This window comes from Balaenoptera acutorostrata, chromosome 15, assembly GCF_949987535.1.
Source record: "Balaenoptera acutorostrata chromosome 15, mBalAcu1.1, whole genome shotgun sequence".
NCBI classification, from domain to species: Eukaryota; Metazoa; Chordata; class Mammalia; order Artiodactyla; family Balaenopteridae; genus Balaenoptera; species Balaenoptera acutorostrata.
In genome coordinates, this window is record NC_080078.1 from 87,747,668 (window position 1) to 87,770,364 (window position 22,697).

A 22,697-nucleotide genomic window follows, 5' to 3' on the forward strand; every position below is an offset into this window, starting at 1 on the left:
TGCAAAGGCCCCGAGGCAGGTCGCATTCCAGGAACAGGAAGCAGCCCAGTGTGTCTGGGGCAGAAGAGTCAGAGGAGGAGAGGGGGGCAGTCAGAGCCTGTTCTTCAGACCTTGCAGGTGATGGAGGTCTGAGCCCAGGGCCTCGTCTGTCAGGACCAGCTCTCCCTCATTCCGCAGCCAGGAGCCTTCAGCTCGCCCCTGCTCCTAGGAGCCTTGGAGCGTAGGCTGATGGGCTGCAGCTGGGCTCCGGCCCCCGTGGGTGGGGAGAATGCCCAGTTCTTCCCGGGTGCAGGGCTCCCCTGCCTCTGGCTGCCCTTCTCCCCACCCCGCACACGCTCACAGGTCCCCTGCAGTGGGGCGACGCAGACTCTTCTGCTTCCCACGATGCCATTTCTTTTGGGTGGAAAAGCCCTGGTTTTCTGGCAGGCCCCCCAGGAAGGCAGGCGCCCCCGGGAAGCAGACCCCTCCGTGTCCTTCATTTAGAACATTCTCAAGCGGCAGTGATAGGCCTCCACCCCTGCGGACTGGTGGCTGGGCCCACGCTCCTGCTCACGTAAGCCACGGGGAAGCCGCACGCACATGTCCTCTGTCTCGACCCCACTAAGCCTCGCAGGCCTCCAGAGTGAGGAGGGAGACAGGCAGCCGGCAACCAGGGCTTATGATGTGCACGGTCTGTGCCAAGGGCGCGTCGCAGGGTCTGGAGCCCCCGCCGCCCGCCCACATCACAGACGGGGGAGCAGGACTTCGCCGTGGCCCCTGGACGGTGAAGGGACAGACCCCAAGCCTGCCTGTCTCTGCGGTCATTCCCATAACGGCCTCAGGTCTCTGCCATGCAGACACGGCGGCGGGGGTGGTGGTGAGGTGTGGCGGTGTGTGACAGGGAGCAGCCGTGTACGTGTGCAAGGGCACCTGCGTCGACACACTTGAAGTACATTGACCATCCCACGCGGGAGAACAGCCCCGCGCCTGGAATCAAACTCGGTTTAATTGAAGCGGGGTCTGCCTGTGCTCCCTGCCTTGGGGGGAGGTGTGTCACCGACGTTTGGGGCAGACCTGGTCTGCTGAGTCCATGCTGTTCCCGATGCCCTCTGGGGACTTGTCCTGCTTCTCTACTTGTTTCCAGGGATGATCCTCAGGCAATAAACTTCGTCTCTAAAAATAGGTCACATAAAAGCCTTGATATTTTTTCTAATTAGTGTAAGAATTTATTGAATATACATCATACGTGTAGATCACAATATTATTAAAATTACTATGAAGACTTTACACATCAAAATAGTTCAGGCAGTGGGGACACAGGCAGCCCGATGTTCCCTGAGAATCATATCTGCATTAGCAAGATAAAGGAAAATTTAGGACGATTACAAAAGTGATGATTCAGAGTACAACATAAAACTCTTCTGAGAACTAATTCGTAATGCCAGCTGCTGCTAAGCTTCTTAATCTTTATCTAGTTCAATTAAAATCTGAATGTTTGGGATTTCATTAACAACTGGGGGTTTGGAAATTACATGCGCTCTTCCACTGTATTCCATTGCTGACGTACAGTAGTGGAAGTTTCCCAAAACGTCTTCAGGTAGACTTAGGTATCATTAAAACTTAAGTACGTAAAGGACGACACAGAGGTAAGAGAAGATTAGTGTAGTTTTTCGGCCAGATCCATCTGGCAAGAGTAGGAAACCCCCTCGAAAGCAGCGCGACTCTTGTCGGGGAGAGAGAAGTATCGGAGCCCGGCTGAGATGCCGTCTGAGCCCCTCGGCCATGCCTGATGCTTCAGTTGAAGGACCGGGAGCTGGTCCGGGTGACTGTGGCCATAGCGGTGTGTGGGGGGGGGTGCCCTGCCGATGCTCCTGCTTCCGCATCCGTGCCTGGTCCTCACTCCAGTGCGCATGGCTGTGCTGCCTGCCTGTTCATCATGCATTCTCCAGACTTTGCAAGCAGGCTTTTCTAAAATCAAACCAGCCAACGTGATGAGCCAGCCTAATGTATCACTTTGCATTAAAAACTAAAAGCAGAAGGAACATTTCATGTGTGTGTTTTCCCTTGACCTGGGTGTCAAGGTCTGTTGTCGTGAACTTCATTCTCCCAAGAACGGGAGGGTCCCTTTGTCCTCCTGCAGAGGATCTGACTGAGGTCAGGGTGGGGACAGGGAGTCTGCATTATTAACTGCGCCCCCTCATGTCATCCTGAGGCAGGTGGCCCCTCGCCAGGCCCTGCACGGCCCTGAGGGAGCGTTTGAGGTTTGGGACGTACCTGCTTTCTAGACTTGGATACCTGTGTGGGGGGGGCTGCTGAATGATGGCCCCCAGACATGTCCAGGTCCTGATCTCCAGGACCCGCAAATATGTCGCCTTACATGGCAAAAAGGACTTTGTAGATGGGATTTGGTTAAGGACACTGAGGTGGGAGATGATCCCGGTGGGACCCCTATGGCCCTGAGGGCCCTTCTAAAAGGGAGAGAGGAAGGCAGAGTTAGTAGGAGATGTGACAGTGGAAGCAGAGGTTGAAGTGATGAGAGGAAGGGGCCATGCACCTCCAGAAGCTGGAAAAGGCACAGAAACAGATTCCCCCAGAGCCTCCTGGAGGATGTAGCCCTGCCCACACCGTAATGTTCACCCAGTGAGACCCGAGTTGGACTTCTGACCTGACGAGCTGCAAGATGATAAATCTATGTTGTTTTCAGCCATAGGGAACTAATGCTCTGTGGGGCCTGGAGCAGGCCACTTCCCTCTGGCCTCATTATTCTCACCTGGGAAACGGGCGTGGGAGGGGGCATGTTAGGGGGCTGAGCGAGGGCGGGACGAGCCGAGGATGCTGAGGGGAGCCCGCCCAGAGCGAGGAGCTCTCCACGGCGCGCTGCTGCTTTGTTGGTGCAGGTGCTGCTTTGAGGGCCCCCGGGGAAGCGGGGGGAGGTGGACGGAGGCCTCCCGCACAGGCTCACGTCCACGGCCTCTCCCTGTCTGTTCTCTCAGCACCTCCGGCTGCCTCTTTGCCCTCCTTCCCCCGGCTTCCTGGGGAGGTGCCTGGGGCAGGAGCAGAAAAAGGGTCCCTTACCAGTTGCCCTGTGATTTGGGGTCAGTCCCCTCCTCCCCATCTCTCCGGGCAGCGACGGAATGGCTGAGCCAGCTCTGCAAGGTGCCCACTCATCTGGGTCCTCCCCATCTCCTCGCTGCTCTCCGTCTGTGCGTCCGCCTCACTTCCAACCAATTCCGTGCCTCTGTGTGCGTGGAGGAGCGGGGGAGGAGGAGCCAGGCGGGGGTCCTCAGAGCACCCCTGTGCCTCTGGGCACACTTGGTGACGGGGAGACCCTAGGATGGAAGTTCTTAGGGCGTTCACGGCACCAGCTGGAAGGAGGACTTTAGAGGCCGTCCTGAGTCCCACAAGTTCAGGGGGACACATGGCAGTTTCTGTTACGTTAATGTGGGCGACAGATTTACCTGCTCTTCGATAGTTCAGAGGCCACTTTGGAATCGAGTTGGCTTGACACACTTTCTGAATTTTCAGAGAACCCAGCTCTCCCACTGACAAAGGGGCAGCGTCCTGCAGGGGCCCCCACCAAGGGCTCTGCCCCACGATTATGAACATGGGGCTGCAACCCCGTTGTGCGGGACACCCAGGCACTCGCATCCTTCCGTATGAGACAGACACCGGACACTGCTCTTCTCAGCCGCTGGCCGAGGAATCGTCCTGCTGGCCCCGCGCTTCCTCCACGTGTATTTTGTTTTTACTCCTTTCTCCCGGCATCCTCTGAACCCCTTTCTTGAGGTTGATATTTTGGGTGGAATAGAGTGGAGAGCACAGTCCTTCTCTAGGGAGGGTGACCACATGCACGGCCCCCCTAGGCAACAACTAAACTCTTCAATATCGGTCATTTCAGATCATCCTGACACTGTGGTTTTCTGTGTCCTCAGTTTAGTATATTTATGTCTTTCTGCCTCACTGTCTTCTCTTTAAACCATGAGCTGGAGGCTTGTGTGTGTTCTGTTCTGTGTGTGTTGTGTGCATGTGTTGTATGTGTGCTCTTTGTTGCATGTGTGTTCTCTGTGTGTGTGTGTGGCATACAGATACTGTATCTGATACTGAGTTTGACAGTCCATGAGTATATATCACGTTTTGCATGTAAACTTGTCTTTCCATTTGGTGATTTCTTTCCTTTGTCCTGGTGGTGGGAAGTAGGGGGAAAGAAAGAAACATTATATCTACAGCCTGTGATGCAGAGTGTTGGGTATAACTGGGACATCTAATGCCACATCTTACTTTCTTCAGATTTCTTCTTAATTTCTTCTCAAACTTAATGTGTTGACAAATCACATCAGAGTCCTGTCAAAATACTGGTCCTGATTCAGAGGATCTGGGCCGGGGCCTGAGGGTCTGTGCCTCTGCAGGCTCCCAGTGGCTGCCACCACTGGACTGGGGACCACAGTTTATGGAGCAAGAGTCATACTCCGCCCACCCCCTGCCACGCACACACCTGGTGGCCTTCCGTCAGCCAAGTCCCTGCGCCAGCTCCTGAGGTTGCAAGTAACCCCTTGATGCCTTCCGGCTCTCCCACCTTGTCCCCCTGGTCTGAGAGCGTCCCAGGACGTAGACGGATGCGAGCCGGCACCTGCTCAGGAGCCCGGCTTGTTGCTCAGGATGAGAGTAGCTGCCACCATTTGGTGCTTGTACAGAAGAAGGATGTGAAGGAGGGATACCGCCACGCCCCACAGGGCTCCGGATAACCCGCAGGATGCGGTGTATCTGACACCCGGCTTCCAGTGTGAAAATCTGGGCCTCACATTGATCCGGTGGGGCAGTGAATCTCTATGGCCTGTAATTGCTCTTGAACTGGATAAGCCTTCTGACGGCACCCCTGCTGTTTTCGCTCTCGTCCCTTTAATGTTTCTATGAACAGCAGCCACACTAACACAGGTCAGAGTCCAAGATGGGAGGGGCCATGTGTCTGCTCAGTTCCTGGCTGTACCTCCTGAAAAGCTGGGAAGCTTCCCCACTTCCCTCTGTTGCTGAGGGTTTCATTTTCATCTGTTGACTTCAAGGGTCTTTCCAAGGTCTTGGGAAGGATGGTGATTGAGAATCTTGACTCCGCAAGTTGCTTTAGAATATCGTAGGCAAAACGTCCTAGGTTCCTTCAAAACTTCAATTTATGCTACAGGAAGTGGTTGATGGGCTATGTTGCTGCAATGCCATTGGCTTTTTAAAAACTTTTGATTGATCTAAAACTACACGCAGAAGAATCACACAGGTTGTGAGCATCCGGCTGGCGAAGCTTCTTCAACTAAGCACATTGTGCCACCAGCACCAGCCTTTCCAAGGGGCTGAGTGGGACCCACGCTCCGGGGCCTTCCCTAGTGGTCACTCCCTTCCAAACGGGTCTGCTACACGTCGGTTTTGCCTGGTTTTGAACTTTAAGTCAGTGGAACCCTGTAGCATCTACCATCGCGCATCTGGCTTCTTTGAGCTCTGTGAGTCATCAGATTGTGGCTTCCCTGTGGCATGGTTTCTGCCCCCTCCTCACCCAAGAGCTTTCCTTCCCGTGAGTGTCCACATTTTATTCGTCCAATCTATGCTGATGGGCACCTGGGTTTTTCTAGTGTTGCCACGCCAGGCAGTGTCACATGGGGCCCACCGAACAGCCACGTGCCAAGCTTCTGCACTGGCCTTTTGGAGCACAGCTCTCCTGTGTTAATGAAAGGACCAGAATTTTCATTTACAATGAAAGCTGGCAACAGTGGAGTGTGTCAGGGTGGAACTCAGCGCCCAGGGGAGAAATGCAAATATCCCTGCATCTTTTAGTCCCTTCCAAGTGAGCCTCTTGGTTCTAAGTGTACGTAGCGTGTTTTCACATGGATTCATACCATGGCAGGGGCAGTGTGATATTCAAGGGGTCTGCAGACGAGTTCTTTAATATGAAACACCGTGTGCGTGCACACACTCACCCAAAGCTGTCACAAAACTACCCTGAGCTGCACGGTTGGGCGGGTGGAACTGGTTTTCTGCAGATGGAATTAGTGGGTTCCAGTGTCTTTTGCGGGGGCGGGGAGGCAGGGAGCAGTGAAGTCCAGTGACACCGTCTTTCGAGCTGCATTGTGCAAGAAAGCATCGCAGATAATTAATCTTTGTCCACCTGCAAATCCTGGCAGAAGTCAGACACGCCAGCAGCCTCTGAGATTTTTCTGCTGAAACGGCTGCTGCTTTTGTTTGTCAGAATAATTGCCTGTGCTAGGGGCTGGAGAAAGTGCGGGGAGCCGGGCGTACCATTTAGCGCAGTCCAGACAAAATGTGAGGCGCCTCTGGTTCTCCAGTGCGTGGTTTTCCTCTGCTGATGGGGACCTGTTCAGGCACCACCCCCAGCCCCGAGGTCTTGCCTCTAATGATTGCAGGTGGAGGAGAGCTGGGCACCACGACCTCTGGGGCTTAGACTTTGCTGCCAGAAACCTGTCTTGGTGCCTGAAATAGCCCCTTCCTGTACATCTGAAGTTGCTCAGAACCCGTTCAAAGGCTGGTCTGTGGGAGCAGGGCTTGCAGCCCACGGTTGGCGGGAGGACTGATTCCTTCCTGCTGGATCTTGATTCCAGCAGGTGAGAGCTGTGCCCAGACTGCCCGCCCTGACAGCCCTTGGCCGGGGCGGGGCTGGCTGCAGATTTGCGGGGGCCCAGTGCATGATGACAGTGTGGGTCCCCTCGTTCAGAATTATGAGGAGTTTCAAGATGGTGACAGCAGAACATTGAGCCAAGCACAGGCCCTTCCAAGCGCCAGGTGCCTCAGGGACCCTGAGGCCAGCCCTGCCCAGGGGGCAGCTGGGGCCCAGAAGATCCTGTGACTTCCTTGGAGCCGGTCCTGAGATCTGGCCGAGTGCTGGGCTGTGGGGGCCGGAAGGGGCTCCCCATTCTTGGGAGCTCAGGCGAGTGCTTCTCTTGAACCCCCTGGGATGTGGGGAGGGACTCCCAGCACAGGCCACGCCTTGCAGAGCTGTCCTCTCCCCTCTTCAGCTGCCCTGGTTGCGGGCACCTTCCTCTCTCCTCTGGACATTTATTTGCAGTGGTTTGTGTAGGGTTGGGTGGGCTGTTGTGAACCGACAGCAAAGTAAAAAAAGGAAAAACTGACGTAACAGAATGAAGGAAGAGAAATAGCTGGTAGACGTTATAAAACTTCCAGAACCATTTCCCCAAATCATCAGTACCTTTCATACCACTAGTTGCAGGAAACACATGACCTCGATTGTAATATTTAGTAGAAGATTTGAGCAGTAGAAGGACTGATTTGTAGATTGCCTTATTCATTCATTCAGTAAATACTTCTTGATGGTGTACTAAGTGCCGGGGCTTGGATATAACAGTGAACAAAGTCCAAGAAAGATTTAGGGAACTTAGTCACAGTGAGTGTCTTACATGGGAGTCTTGGAGTTGAATGTGGCTAACTCCAAACCTGTTTTTAAAAGTCCTTTGGCCGGAAGAAACACGGGTGTGAAAGCAGTTCCCGGGAGGGAGGCTGGCGCAGGTACTTGCCATCCCGCCTCTCAGCCACCCTCTCCGCTCTGCTCACCTCCACAGGATGATTGTGTCTGCAGGGGGACCTTCCTCTTGGTCAGAGAGACGGCCCAGTCATTGTCAGGGCTCATGCCTACGGGTCGGCTCAGGTCACCAGCCGACCTCTGCTGACCTCCGACTGTGCCCACACAGGGCCGCGTGCAGCTGGCTTGGTCTCAGACCAGCCGGGCCCAGGGTGATGGGCAGGCCTCATGCCCCCAGCCAGTGGGGGCTCCTCACTCCAGTGGGCAGGTCCTCTCCTACCAGCCAGGTCAGGAGGGAGAGTCTTCCTATATCCATCTGCTCAGGCCACCCATCATAACAAAGGACCACAGACTGGATGGGTTTAAACCACAGAAATTTATTTCTCTCAGTTCTGGAGGCTGAAAGTCCAAGATCAAGGTGTCGGCAGGGCTGGTTTCTCCTGAGGCCTCTCTCCCGGGCGTGTACACAGCCGTCTTCTCCCTGTGTCCTCACCTGGTGGTCTCTCTGTGCATGTCTGTGTCCTCATCTCCTCCTCTTATGAGGGCAACAGTCCTCTTGGATCAGGGCCACCCCAGTGACCTCATTTTACCTAAATTACTTCTTCAAAGGCCCTATCTCCAAATGCAGTCATGTTCTCAGGTAATGGGGTTGGGACTTCAATAGATGAATTGGGGGGACAGGCACAATTTATCCCATAATACTTCTTCCCAAGGTGCCACTACTGGGCGTGGAGAGAGCCTCCCCAGGTCACAGCTGGGCCAGACTCACAGAGGCAAAAAGGAATTCTCTAGAGGCTCAGGGTCGGACCTTCTGGGTGAGCTGAAGGTTTAGCTGAATCCCAGATGTGTTGGTCAGACACTTAAAGTTAGCCAATTAAAAGAAACAAAACAAACAAAAAATATGGTGGAATGAGTGTTTATTCAAGCTCTGAATAGTGATGGGAACATGCTTGCTGAACAGAAAAGCAGGAGATAAAATCAGAAAGGAAAAGATGGCTGGATCTGAAAAAAATAAAGATTTTTTTAAAATTTTACAAAAAATTTTTTTCACAATAAAAGCCAAACAGGTTGAGAAAAATCATTGCAATAAATAGGACACGGAGTTTCTCACCTTTAAATATAAAGAGGTAATATAGAGCGGTGAGAACAATGCAAATTAGAAAAATAGACCAAACCTTAAAGAAAAATTACAGAACAGCAGATATTTAATAAACATAGTGAAAAAAATGTTCAATTTCACAAGTAACCAAGGAAATGACCTGAAAACAGTATGTTGCCACTTTTGTCCTACCAGTTCTACAAAGTTTTTTCTTTTAAGTGATATTACTCAAAACTGGCCCAAATCTGTTGAGTTAGCGTTTTTACACTGCATCCAGAAATGTTAAATTGAAATAGAAAAGGTATTGGTGAAACGTGCCAAGAGCCACAGAAATGGTTGTGCACTTTTTTTACTTGGTGATTCCAGATGTAGTCAGTACAAAAAAAAAGAAAAGAAAAAAAGGAGAAACCCACGAGGGTGGGTGGGGACCTGTAGGACGCAGCCTAGCTTTCTGTGCTCTGCGGCGTCCATGGGCGAGCAGTTCTGCTGCGCCCGCCGCGCCTGCCCCAGGCCACAGGGTCAGGAAAAGCCGTGGTCTGGCCGGCTGCACTGGGGCTCCTCCTTCCTCGGCTTTTTCTGCTTTGTGTTCCCCGTCCAACTGCCCTGTGAGCTGGGAACCCCGGGAGACGGGGCCCGTGTCCCTCTGTCCCCGTTCCCCGTCGCACGCAGCAGACCCGCAGAGAGTGCTGACCGAGTGGAAGTAGGGGCCGAGGGTGGCGGTCAGTTCTGTGCGTTGCATGGGGCCACCTTCCAGAATGGACCTCAAGTCCCTGCACCCTGGGGGGACACGTGGGGCAGCCGGCACCACCCAGCTCCTGTCCCGTCCCTCCTCTCAACCCAGCACTTCCTGCCCTTCTGCCTGCTGCGACCTCCCAGTGCAGAGTAAAGAGCTCGACCCCCGGGCCACGTGGGAGCCGGCCAGGACAGCACCGCCCTCCCTCGTTCAGTGTCCAGTCGGCTTCCCCTCCCCGCCACACACACAGCCTCATCCCCCTGGAGTTGGGGTGAGCGCGCTTTTCTCCCGCTGAGCCCTCACCCCTCTGCTCCCCAGGGCAGCCCCACCTCGGGCCTTCCAGAGGTGAGACGGCGGTCCCTGCACAGTGCACGCCAGGCTGACGACACAGCGAGGAAATTCTTGTTACAGGCTGGCCCTAATCCAGGATGGCTTTCATGTTGTGGCTTCTCAGGGCCTGGTTGTGTTTAGAATCTACTTATGCCTCCCTTCCTGATCCCATGTACTACACGGGCCTGGTTTAGCCAAGCGTGGGATAACGGTCCTGCTAAGATGGCGTCTTTACTGGTGCTTTGCGATGAATCCTCGGCCACTCAGGCCAGGTGTATCAGCTGGGGCCCCGAGGGCCGGGCCGGAGCCCAGGGGCTGGTGGGGAAGTGGGTTTAAGCGAGAGCCCCAGGTGGCCCCTGTGAACACTGCTGAAGTTCCTTCAAGGAGGGCATACGTGTCTCTGGTTTCTTAGCTCCCACCAGGTTGCCCCCGGTGCCTTTGTTGTAGTGCAGACAGACCCTGCCGGGGAGCCAGCAGTCACTTCTCACGGTGCGGAGACCTCGGTAAATATGTCTTCAGAACCAAACAGAGGAGGTGTTAATATCGTGTGCAAACAGAGGCGGCCTTGGTCGCGGCCTGCGGGAGATGGGCTAGGGCTGTCCACCTGCGGGACCACGGCACGTCCAGGAAGTCGTTTTGTCTCTGTGTTTTTTAGGTAGATGGGCCTCTTCCCTTCCAGATAGAATCGGTGGTGCATGGCAGCTGAGCCCTTGGGTGGGAGAAAGGCCCTCCGTCCTGGGGGCCCCGCTGGACCCTCTTCCAAGCACAGCAATCTCTCAGTCATCTCTGCTGATCTGAAGGACCTCAGAGGGAGGAATTAACAGTTATCAATGCCTGGGGGGGCACAGACAGCTGTGCCCTGGGCGTGCAACGAGCTTACCTTTCGGACCTCGGGGGATGTGAGGGCTACTTGGGAAGCAGAGGGTCTGTTTTGTTTGTCTGTCCCTCACCCATTCAGGGATCTTTGGTAATAGGACCTCCACTCATGTCTGAGGAAAGCCCTACGTGCTCTACAGAGGGTCCTCTCAGGCTCAGGCTGTGTGGGGGCCACGGGGGCCCAGCCTCATCGGCAGCACCTCTCTTCTCTGGGGCCATCCATGGTGATTACACAGGGTGGGCTCGTGATCACACAGGACCAGTAAAACGTTTGCGGCTTTCTGGATTCCTGGACAAGAGAAACTCTTCCTGGATGCCCGGCAGGAGTGTGGTGTCCAGAAGGAGAGGAACCTCTGGAAGTGGTGCTTCCGGGGAGCACGGAGCTCAGAGCAGAGAGAGGAAGCTGACCCTGGGGACAGTGACCCAAGCAGGTGAGGACATGGTCGGACTCCAGACACCCAGCTGCAAAATCACACCAGTCCCACGTTGCTTAAGCTACTTGGCATCAGGTTTTCCTTCTGCTGCAGAAAGAGAAGTAACAGGTACAAGGGCTTGTGAAGGAATGATTCCCAAAACTGCCAGAGCCAGGCAGCGAGGGACGGGGTGAGGAGAGAGAGTGCTGGACCTCGTCCTTAGGATGCCACTCTCTGTTCTTGGGGTGGGTTAGGGGGGAGCAGGTCCAGGGAAAGGTGGGCTTCCTGAGGCCTGGGAGGGTGGACTTGGGATGCGGGTGGCGAGGGTCATCCCAGGGGAGGGAAAGGCCAGCCGCTTACCCCGCCTACATACCCGCACCCTTGTCCTCTGGCCTCCCCAGTGCTGGGTTAGGATTGGCGGGTTTCTGGGAAGCCTGTGACACAGGAAATGGAAGCTCATTTTCCAAACGGAAGGGTGTTTTCAGATGGGCTTTTTGATGGATCTGCATTTTTCAAAACCCATTCCATCAGGAGAACTTAAGAAAAGGAAAATCTGATTTTCTGGAACATCGGAGATGGAAAAGGCCCAGGTCCTCACAGATGGAGACCGGGCTTAACTAAGTTTATAATTTGAAGGCTCTAACAAGTTTGAAAAAGTCCCCTTGTCCCCTTAAATCAGGTTCAGGTGGCAAAACTGATGTGTTGTTCCAGCGGAGATGGAATAAACCTTTGGCTGGAAGGAAGAATAAAGCCATCAGCTCCCTCTTACCGGGTTTCTGCCTCTCGCCTCTCCCCATCCACCGTATGCCGCGTCTTCTGAGCGGGATCGCTTTGCCTGTTACAGGAAAAGTGGTTGCTTTTCAGTGCAATTAATTTAGTAGGACACAAATGTTGCTGACTGCTGGGAGTAAGGTTTGATCAAACAGAGTGGCTAATTGGCAGCGAAGAAATGTTGACCACATGAAAGAGGAGGAAAGCGAAGTTGGACTCAGCTGTCATTAGGGCGGCCTTGCCCCACATTGCGTGGGGCGAGATCCTCAGAGATCCTCAGAGGGACCTCTGAGTTGTTGCCCAGAGCTGGAAACTGGCCACCATTTGTTTTAAAATCATTTGTTCAGTGTGACAGTCAGAGCTGAGATGCCGGCCGGGTGGGGAGACACACCTGGACGTGGGTTCTCCCTCAGGTGGACATGGCCGCCTCACCTGTTCACTTCCCGGCAGCCTTCAGAGCACACACCTTGACATGGAGCTGAAAGTCTTCCACCCACCCCATTATCTCTGAAACCAGTTAAATGAAGGTGCCTGAGCAGCCCAGCCTCCGGGCGCCTGCGCTGTAATTCTGTCGAATCGTGCTTGAATTGAAGCCCCGAGCACGTGACCTGTTTGGGGGCAGGGAGGCTGCAACTGCAGTGCATTCGGCTAAGGCACGTGCAGGGCCACAGCCCCCTCTGTCTTTGCCCTAGACCAGGTGCTAGGAACCCAACCTGGGCACTACTGGGTGATTCTCTGTTTTGGGGTCTGTCCTGTGCACTGTAGGATGTCCAGCAGCACCCCTGGCCTCTACCCACTCCATGCCAGTAGCACACCCCCTAGTTGTGACAACCAGAAGTGCCCCCAGACTCTGCCCAGTGTCTCCTGGGGCAGAATCCCCCCTGGTCCAGAACCACAGCTCTAGACAAAGGGCTGATGTTGGTTCAAAATCTGGCCCCGCACACAGAGGGCCAGGAGAGGCCTAAGAAGGGAGCAGCCACTCCAGATGGGCAGGTGGCAGGTTTAACAAGCAGGGAACTTATATACGAGGCTTGACTTGGGCGCCACAAGATGAGTAGATCTCTGCCCCGCCGGCCAGAATCTTAAAGTTTATGTAGAGGCCTTAACGGGGTTCAGTCGGTCCACCGTCCACATGGTCTCAACCCTGTCATCACATAGGATGCAGTCTTGCCTTGTGTTTGGTTTCATCCAGGATCTACTGCTTTGCATGATAAAAACCTAAGCGTGTAAAAATTCCTCAAAATGATGCTCTTTTTCCCTTCCCCTTTGCCCATTTGTTTATCTCTTAGAATTAATGTTGACCCTCTCCTAACGAAGGCTTGTCCGCTCAACAGCTTCATTATTAAACAGTGAATCCGGGCATCTGGGTGGCTTAGTGATGTGGATGCATCCTCTACCAGGACACAGCGAGACAGAAGAATGGGGGTGATTAGGTCACCCCAACTTACACGCTCAGCTCAGAGCATTGCTCCTGATTCGAAAACCAAGTTCCATGAGGTCAAGGAGTGTGTCCTGTTTGGCTTCATGTCATCAGTTACTAGCTGGCCTTTGGCATAGAGAAGGAACACTGGCGAGTCATTGACTGAATCGATGACCTAGCCTGCTCCTTTCCCCATGTACTGTTTATTATCGTTCGTCCCTTCACTCAGCAAACATCCGCTTGTCCTCCGTGTGGTGGAGGGCTGACCAGAAGACCCCCCCACCCCACCCCCGAGGCCTTGGGCTGGTGACCTTGGCCTTAGCCACGGCTGATTCTGCATACAGGTGTTGCCTTGTGTGTAGGGTCAACAGGACAAGTTGGCATTTCTGGTACTTCCCAGATTGGAGCATTCAGCTATCAAAGATTTCCTTCCATATTATACCAGGAGGTAGGGCTAGGTTGCATTTTTCTTACTGCAGATTTTAAGTCGCCTGTACCCATTCTTCCGTCCGTGGACACTTGGTTTGTTTCCACACCTTGGCTGTTGTGGATAGTGCTGCAAGGATGTGAGGGTGCAGATATCTCTCTGAGACGCCGATTTAGAGTCTGCTGGGCACGTACCCAGCAGTGGGATTGCTGGAGCGTGTGGTAGGTGGTTGCCGGGGCTGGGGGAGAGGAGGGGGGATGAAGTTTCAGTTGTGCAAGATGAGCACCTTCCAGAGCTAGCCGCCCACAGTCCACAGACAGGTGCCGTGACAGTCTGTTCAGAGAGCAGATCTCACGTTAAATGCTCTCATTTTTTCAGTGTCTCTGGGGCGGTGTTCACGCCTGGGTTTATCTGGGGCCGCTGTGTTGCTGGTACAGCAGCACCTAAGTGTGTCCAGGGAACCCGTGAGCGAGTCTCTTCCTGAGCATCTCAGGTGTGGGCGTGTGTTTGTTCTTCTGGCTCCCTGTTTTTTTTCTGTTTTTGTCGTGGTCGTTCATTCATTCAGCCAGCATTTGGGGGCATCTACCAGAGGTCAGCTGTGCTCGGCACAGGGACTCATTCAGTGGTTCTCGTCCCCGGTGGGCTAGCCGAGCTCCAATCCCGTGACCTCGGAGGAGAAGGCAGGGGCCGCTGTGGAGGCCGGAGGAGGCCGAGCTGGGGCGGATTGGGGGAAGGAGGACCTGGATGAGGTGCGGCCTCTGCCGGGGGTCTCAGCCGGGGCTGGTCTGCCCCCACGGACTTGGCAAGGCCAGAGACTTTTAACGCTTGTCACGACTGTAGGATGGGGGTGCTGTTCGCATCTGATGGGTAGAGGCCGGGGGGCTGATTACACCCTACAGCTTATCAGGGTGGCCCCTCAGGACAGGGGGTTATCCAGCCAGAGTGTCCCTAGTGCCGAGGTTGGGAAAACCTGACTTTAGCTGAGATCTGAACGGTGAGCGGGAGCCAAGCAGGTGAAGAGGGAAGAAGGTCAGGGCGGGAGGAGCAAGGGTGAAGAGGAGCTGGGAGGGATGCCAGGGCCCAGGGGAGGCAGGACCGGCTTGAGAAAGGCCCTGGGGGAGGGGCCGGTGGCCGGGACCTGGCTGCCTCCGAGGGGGCAGGGTGGGCATCGTCCTGCTGCCTGGTCTGGGGAGGTGGCCTGCGGTCTGGCGCCGGCTGCTTTACCACCAGCTCCTCCTGGGTCTCGACGCTTGGATCCCCCTTGGGGCCGTGTTGACCTGCCTAGTGTAGCCTTTGGCTAGTGGTCAGAAAGTGAAACCAGCCCCACCGCACATTTCCGGGGAGAGGGGTGCTCCGTGGGTCTCGTTAGTCGTCGATTGAGGCCAGAGGGCTCCGGCGCTGATTTAACTCTGCAAAGTACACCATTTAATTTCCTGGGAAGTGAATACAGTCGTCTCGTTGATCCAGGGAAGGCGGGTTTCACCTTAGCAGCAGAGGATGAGGTAGAGCTGGTTTTGTGGATTCTGAAGGTGAGGTCGCATTTTAACCAAAACACCGTGATCATCTTTGCTTTTTTTTTTTTTTTTTTTCTATGTCTCCTAAAATGAGGGCCTTGGAATGCTGATGCTAAGATTTTCCTTAAAAAATATGAGAAGTTGCATATGCATGTGTGTGTGCATGTGTATGTGTGTGCATGTGTATGTGTATGCGTGTGTGAGTGCACGTGAGTGTGTGCGTGTGCGTTGAAGACAGGGATCCCCAGAGTATGGTTGGGAGACGCTGCGTATCCTCACCTCCCTCCTGGCGTTCACCGGCACCTCCATTGGGGGCTCTGCAGTGAGCAGAGGCCTCTGGGTTTGTCACGCTGGGCTGGTGCTGTGATTTGCTGGCAGGGCCCCTGCCTGGAGTTGTCATGCAGAGGTGCTGCTGCTCAGCACGGGCTTTGGTGAGTGCTGGTCTCCTCAAAGATCACATGATGCTGTGATGAACGGATGACTCGGTTACAATAACCTTGGCAGCAGCCGCCGCTCAGCTTGCACCAGACCTGCTACAAATGGTCACCACGCATCGCTCACTCGGTTCTCTCCATGACCTGATGAGCGCTGTGTTAGCAGCAGCACTAATCTCCGCATTTTACGGACGGGGAGACTGAGGCACAGAGACACCAGGTCACTTGGCAGGCGGCTGGGGACAGCAAGGCTTCTCACCGTGAGCTCATCTCCCAGGAGCGGTTATCGGGTGCGCTCCCCGTGCCAGGCAGCGTGCTGTGAGTTCACGAACACCATCCTCGTTGACGACCCCATCCTGTCCGGATGCTCATCACCTGTGTCTGACAGGTGATGGGACCGAGCTCAGGAACGTCTGGGGCCTCACGCTCATCCCACGGGTACAGAGGGTAGGAGTTATGGCCGGCTTGTCTGCCCGTCCTGCCCTCGCCTCCCCAGATTCGATGTCAGTAGTGACAGTGGCAAGAGGGGACCAAGAACAGGGAAGATTCCCTTCAGAGTCATCTGAGAATTGAGCTGAATATCCCCCCGTCTCGTGTGGGTCCAGAAATGCTCTCTTCCTTGGTGGTGACCGCTGGCTGTGCTGTGGGGTGACTGAGTGGACGGCCAGGTCAGCCCCTCCCCCTCGCCTTGAAGTCGTCGGCATCATTCGTTATCCTGACATGCCAGGAGGGTTGGGAGTCCTTCATGGAGTGACCTCTTCATGGGGTGGCTGCTCTCTTGGAGTTGATTGGATGGTCTGTCCAGTTGGCTGAATCCACCAGGAAAAATGATGCATCACACACAAAATAATGCACAACATGTATTTTGAAGCTACCCCCGGTCAGATCCAGTGACACTTGACTCGTTGCCATTTTGTCATGTCACTGGGGGCCTCTGACACCCCCGAGCGCCCTGACGGTGGTGATTTACTGAACTGGTCATGGCATAGATGGGTTAGTCGCCAGCTTCGATAAAGAGATCAGAGCTCATTCTGGATTCCCGAACTGCTACCTTGGGGTCACTGGGATGGGGTCACAGTCCCTGAAGGAGGCTCCCAGTGCCAGGGGGGCGTGGTATGCTCATCACGTGAGTAACAAAACTCCATGACCTTTGGTACATGTAGCTGTGTTTGTGATAGATCTTCTGGGTGTCTCAAAGAGGCTTGTTGCAGTTAATGCCTCCTTGTTGGGGAAACAATGAACTCAGCCGTTTATGATGGTCACAGTGGAGAGAGGAGATTATAGCTGTGACTTACTTGGAGACACAGCCTTTGTTCCTGAAATTATGGGAGAATATTAGCTCTGCCATCAGTACACTGAGGGGAGATCACAGAGGTGATTTCCAACAAGCTGGAACTTTATGTAGCAATTATTCCATTTACCTTTGTATAAAAATCCATCTGTCTGTCCTCATCAGCTGCCAAGTGCCTGTGAGAACGTGTGTGGTGCTAGGTGGAATTCCAGGATGTTCTGATGTGACCCTGGCCTTCAGGTGTGTCACAAGTACCAGCCCTGGGGGTAGATTTGGAGAGGGCCCCTGAGCCTTGCGGGGAACCTGATTTGTGGGGGGGTTGGGGGGCATTCTGTGTGTGCTGCAGGTCCAGGAAGGCTTCCTGGAAGAGTTTGGATATTAAATTGAAACTGTGTTAGTGTCCCAGGGCTGCCGTAACAAATTACCACAAATCGGGTGGCTTAAGACCCCTCACAGTTCTGTCTGAAATCAAGGCATCTTGGCAGGGCCACACTTCCTCCAGAGGCTCTGGGGGAGGGTCCTTCCTGCCCCCTCCAGCTTCTGGGGGTGGCCAGATGTTCTGGTGCTCTTTGGCTACCAGGCTCATCACTGCAACAACTGCCTCTGTCATCACATGGCCTCTCCCCACCCCACCCCGTGTGCCTGAGTCACCTCTGCTTGCAAATTTCTCCCTTACATGGATGCCAGTCACTGGATTAGGGTCCACCCTAATCCAGTATGACTTCTTCTTAACTTGATTACATCTGCAAAGACCCTATTTCCAGATAAGGGCATATTCTGAGTGTCCACGTGGACATGAATGCGGGGGATGCTATTTAACCCAGGACACTGCTCGGCAGTGAATATGAAAGAGGTGCAGAGGGAGAGTTTCTCACACCCAGGAGGAGTCACATTTATTCATCCTCAGGGGCACGGCCTTGAGGCACTGTGGCTGTCTGTCAGTCTGCACATGCCCCATTTATAGATGACACCACACCAGGCACTCAACCATGAGAAGAACTCCGGGACTCGGAACTCCCCAGGAGGCGCCAGACAAGGAGGTCCAAGATCAGCTTCCTAGACCATCACCTAGCTTCCCTCCTAAACGTGGAGGGAGTACCTACGGTCACCCCGGTGTGAATCCTGGCCTCCACCACTCGTGATCCCAGAGGTGCTGGGCAGGTGTGTAACCTGTGGCCTCAGCTCTGCCATCACAGATGCACTTTGCTCCCAGGGCTCCTGTGGAGGTTAAATGAGATGATGCTCGTCAGGTGCTTCGCCCAGCGCCGGCCACAGAGCTCGCTGTCGGGAGGGCGTTTCCACTGGCATCTGGAACAGCATTCCTTACCCTCCTTGAGGGTCACAAATAAGAGGTCGTTGGAAGAAAGGGCTTAGCGTTTAAATGCTTTCATGTAGAAAGTCTCCTGAAGATGTTCCGAGGAACCCAACATCCCCAAATTGCATCTGCGACAGCCGGGAGGCAAATCCAAAGTAGCCTTCCCTTTCTGGTGTGGAGCTGCTGTTTTAAATTCTGGTGGTGTTTCCTTACCTGTACAGAGCAAGGCCTCGAAATTTCTCATTTTTCTGACAAAAGGTATGAAGAGAAGATGATGAATCTTTGTTGAGGGGTGTCAGGATGGGGAGGTGGGTGTCTGGGGAGCGAGGAGGTGTCCTTCCACATCACTGGGTCTAGGGGGAAGAGAGCAGACTGGGGCGGGGAACAGAGTTCAAGTTCCTTGGAGTAAATGCAAAGCCAGGAGCCCTGGTCCAGGTGGAAGTCTTGGCAATGTGCTCTGTCTGCAGACGTGTCGCGGGTTTATTTCTATAAAGGGCTCCATGGCTGTCAGCTTTGGAGGGCAGCCTCCAGTGGTTAGGAAATGAGATGAAAACCTGCACACAGTTTGTGCTCTAATCCCAGATGCTTGATCTAATGGGTTTGATCTCCTTTTCCCGTTGGAACCCGTCCACTTGGCCTCGTCAGCATAGCGCCCTGTTCCCACACCTCTCAACGTCCCTGATGATGGGGGCACCCTTCCACACCCATCAGGAAATGAGAAATCACCGTTCCTAGTACAGATCTTCCTCGACTTACGATGGGATTATGTCCTGATAGACCCATGGTTAAGTTGAAAGTATTCTAAGTGAGAGACGCATTTAAGACCCCTGACCTACCGACTTGCCTCGCCCACCTTAAACCTGCTCAGAACACTGACGTCAGGCTGCGGTTGGGCCAGTCGTCTAACGTAAAGCCTGTTTCATAACAAAGTGTTGCACGTATCACGTCGTTGATTGAATGCTGTACTGAGTGTGAATAACAGAGTGGTTGTTAGTGTATTGGTTGTTCACCCTCCTGGTCGCAGGGCTGTGGCCTCCACTGCCCAGCATCTCGAAAGAGGAAAGGATCGCATACTGCCAGCCCAGGAGAAGGTCATGAGTCAAAAGTCTAAGTATGGTTCCTACTGAATGTGTATTAGCACCATCCTAAAGTCAGAAAATCATAAGTCGGGGACCATCTGTACCATCTTTTCCCAGAGAGAAACTAAGTTGAGTGGAACTAGTTGTAATTATGTTTTCCCTTCTGTTTGCAGACACTAACTTTAGGTGACAAATATAGTGAAGGAATGAGGTAACTCTTTTGAGTTTCCCTCATGGGATCTTTATTTAGGCAGGTAATTAATAGTTACTCTCCACAGACTTCTCCACTTAAGTGATTTGTTTTAGGAAAAGTTTAGCCCAAAGTTGAGTTCACAGCAGGTTTCTATGAATATATATCAAATGAACAAATGACTGAGTGACATGTTTTGAACTATATTGTCTCACGGCTGCAAAATTGCATGCATAACAGGAAGCTTGCTTAGGGAAAAAAAAGGGTTATTCTTATGAAATACCTGATTTTCTCCCCAGTGTGCTGTGTGGCTTCAGAATCTCCTGGAAAATGCATAGCACACGTGTTATCTGGCCAGCTCGGAGGATGTGGAATTTTGGCTAATCAAATGGGGTGGGGGCATGAGAGTGTCACTCTTTGCAAACTAGATGACCATTTTTCAGATTCAATATAAGACAATGTGATTAACATTAAAATTACACTTCATAGATTTCAACTCCTCCTTGACCCAGAAGGCTCACAGGCATCGTGGAGGATGCCAGGGGGTCATTGGAGACCCCAGGTTACTGCATGTCAGAGGGGGGCTGACCCCCTGCCTGAGAGCATTCAGGGTGAGATTCCATAGGACAGAGGCTCTTCTCTCTTAGGTCACATCCATCAGGAGCACAAAATGAGTTGTTTTTCGTTTTCTTGGAGGAGAAATTTATTTGGTTTTCAGCAGTACGAGGGCACAGGTAAATGCAAGACATGTTCCTTCTTAGGACTTTTCACCTCGGTAATCCTTAAGCATCTGAAGGACCAAGATATCACCGCTGTGAAATACAGTGAGATAAATGAAATAACCATTTCTGGTATTGCCTTCCTGTATGTCATTTCCAAATAACTTGTTTGTCGGGTACATTTTTACGGACTGTAAGACTGAAGATTTACCTCTACCAGCACGATTAGGGCGTCCTCATCATCCTTGCTCGCAGAGCAGTTCTGTGGCAAAGGAGAGGGAGGGTGCAGCCCTGGGATTCTGTGAGCATTGCCTGAAGTGGTCTGCTGGAAGCAAATAATTGCTTTGAAGTTTCATATTTTATCTGAAAAATTCATGTGCCCAGAAACCATATAAGAAAAGACAGTTACATTTGTATAAAAATTAAAGTTCCTGACTGTCAAAAGCATACCATTTAAATTTTATAGGAAAACATAGGATCCTAGGGAAAATGTTTTTAAATATATTTGACAGTTTTCCTTAGTAAATAAAGAGATTTTTAAAATCAGTGAGAAAACGAGCTCAAATTGGTGGGGAAGGGGAGCAGGCGTGTTGAACTAAATTATGTGACTTTATAGCTAAATTATGTGAACAAGCAGTTAACGGGAAAAAAGGATTTTAGATGGTTGAGAAACATTTTGAAGGTGCTCAATAAAATTCTGACCTACCATTTCACCGCTCATATTGGCCAAGATTAAAAAGTTGGTGCACAGGGTTGGGAGGCTGTGGAACTCTGGCCCTCATATAGGTGATGGTAGCAGACGTATAGTCAATGTATTGGGTGGTCACTTGACCACATCCACAGGAGGTAAGATGGACACACCTTTTTTTTCTGAATTATGTACTTTATTTTTTTAAAATTTTATTAGAGTATAGTTGCTTTACAATGTTATGTTTGTTTCTACTGTACAGCAAAGTGAATCAGCTATACGTATACATATATCCCCTCTTTTTTGGATTTCCTTCCCATTTAGGTCACCACAGAGCACTGAGTAGTGTTCCCTGTGCTATACAGTAGGTTCTCATTAGTTATCTATTTTATCAATAGTATCAGTAGTGTGTATATGTCAATCCCAATCTCCCAGTTCATCGCCCCCCTTCCCCCCTTGGTGTCCATACGTTTGTTCTCTACTGGACACACCTTTTTTTCTTTTTTTTTTTGAGTAGCAAATTATTATTGGTATGATTCAAGGGAAAAAGGGAAAGTTTAGAGGTACAATTTCTGGAAAAGACATATTTTCAACCAAGTCTTTTTGCTGTTCATTTGGCACCTCAAACACATACGCATCTTCATCCTTGTATATTAAAGAATTTAATATACCAAATCCTCAAGAATTTTTCAAGAATTTTGTAATATTCTTTAATTAAAATCTCCTTGGGAGTGGATGTGTGTTCATGTTTGTTGCAAACACACACACACACGCACTACAACTAGTACAGTGTTCTGCACATAGTGAGGATCTGACATGTACAATTAAATGAGAAATTAGATGTTATTAACGTTATTAGTGTTGTAATGAGGTAGCACCTTGCATTTAAGTAATAAAACAAAAAATGAAAATGGTATCTTGAAAATTTAAAAATCCAAATTTTTAAAGTTATTTTTATGTTTTTTTGGCCATGCTGCACAGCTTGTGGGATCTTAGTTCCCCGACCAGGGATCGGACCTGGGCCCACGGCAATGAAAGCTCCGAGTCCTAACCACTGGACCACCAGGGAATTCCCCCAATTTTTTAAAGTATTACTATATTAAAGAAAGCTTAATGAACATTCAAAAGCAACACGTTTAGGACCTGAACACTGTCAATTTGGAGTATAAAAATACAACCACAAAGAAGAAAGGCTGGAAGGATGTACACATGCCAGCCCTGTGTGATTTGAGCACAGTCCTAACCAACAGCTCTCAGATGGCATTTTGGAAAGCTACAGGCTTTGAGTCTGTTCAACCAATTTTGTGCTTATAAATTACTTCAAGTCACTTCAAGGATCTAGATATTAAGCACTGTAACAAAACAAAGCAAAACCAAAAAACATTGGCATGGTTGGGGCACAGTGAGGGGGAGAATCAGGGAGAGTTGGTCAGGGGTCCCCGATGCAGGGCCTCAGGGAGGGTGTGGAATCTGTGTTTTGAGACTCTGGGACAAGGGGGAGCAGAGGTGCCGTGCTTTGTGTCCTCCTCCAAAGATATGTCCAATCCTAACCCCCAGTACCTGTGAATGTGACCTTATTTGGAAAGTGGACACACCTTTGATGCAGCAGTTCCACTTCTGGAAACTTACTCTGTGTCTATACTCCCAGGTGTGCAGGTGTGTTCACTGAAAGTTTATTTGTTGTAGGAAACTGGAAACAGCATCTTTATCAGTGAAGAACTGTCTCCAGTACAGAACAGAAAACCTGCCAGCCCTTATGGAGGATGAGGTATAAGTCTATGAGTGGCCGTGGAACTTTGGTTAATAACTAACCTTATGTGAAAAAAGCACATTTGTAAGAAGATACATTAGGACCCTGTTTGTGGGAAATAGGGGACTCTATTTGACA

At 51.9% G+C, this 22,697-nt stretch overlaps 1 protein-coding gene across 2 annotated transcripts in view; it reads left to right on the plus strand.

The window, feature by feature from the left end:
* The window catches only part of CDH4 (cadherin 4), a 576,830-nt gene that overhangs the window by 33,915 nt on the left and 520,218 nt on the right, over positions 1-22,697 (plus strand). The window lies entirely within an intron of this gene.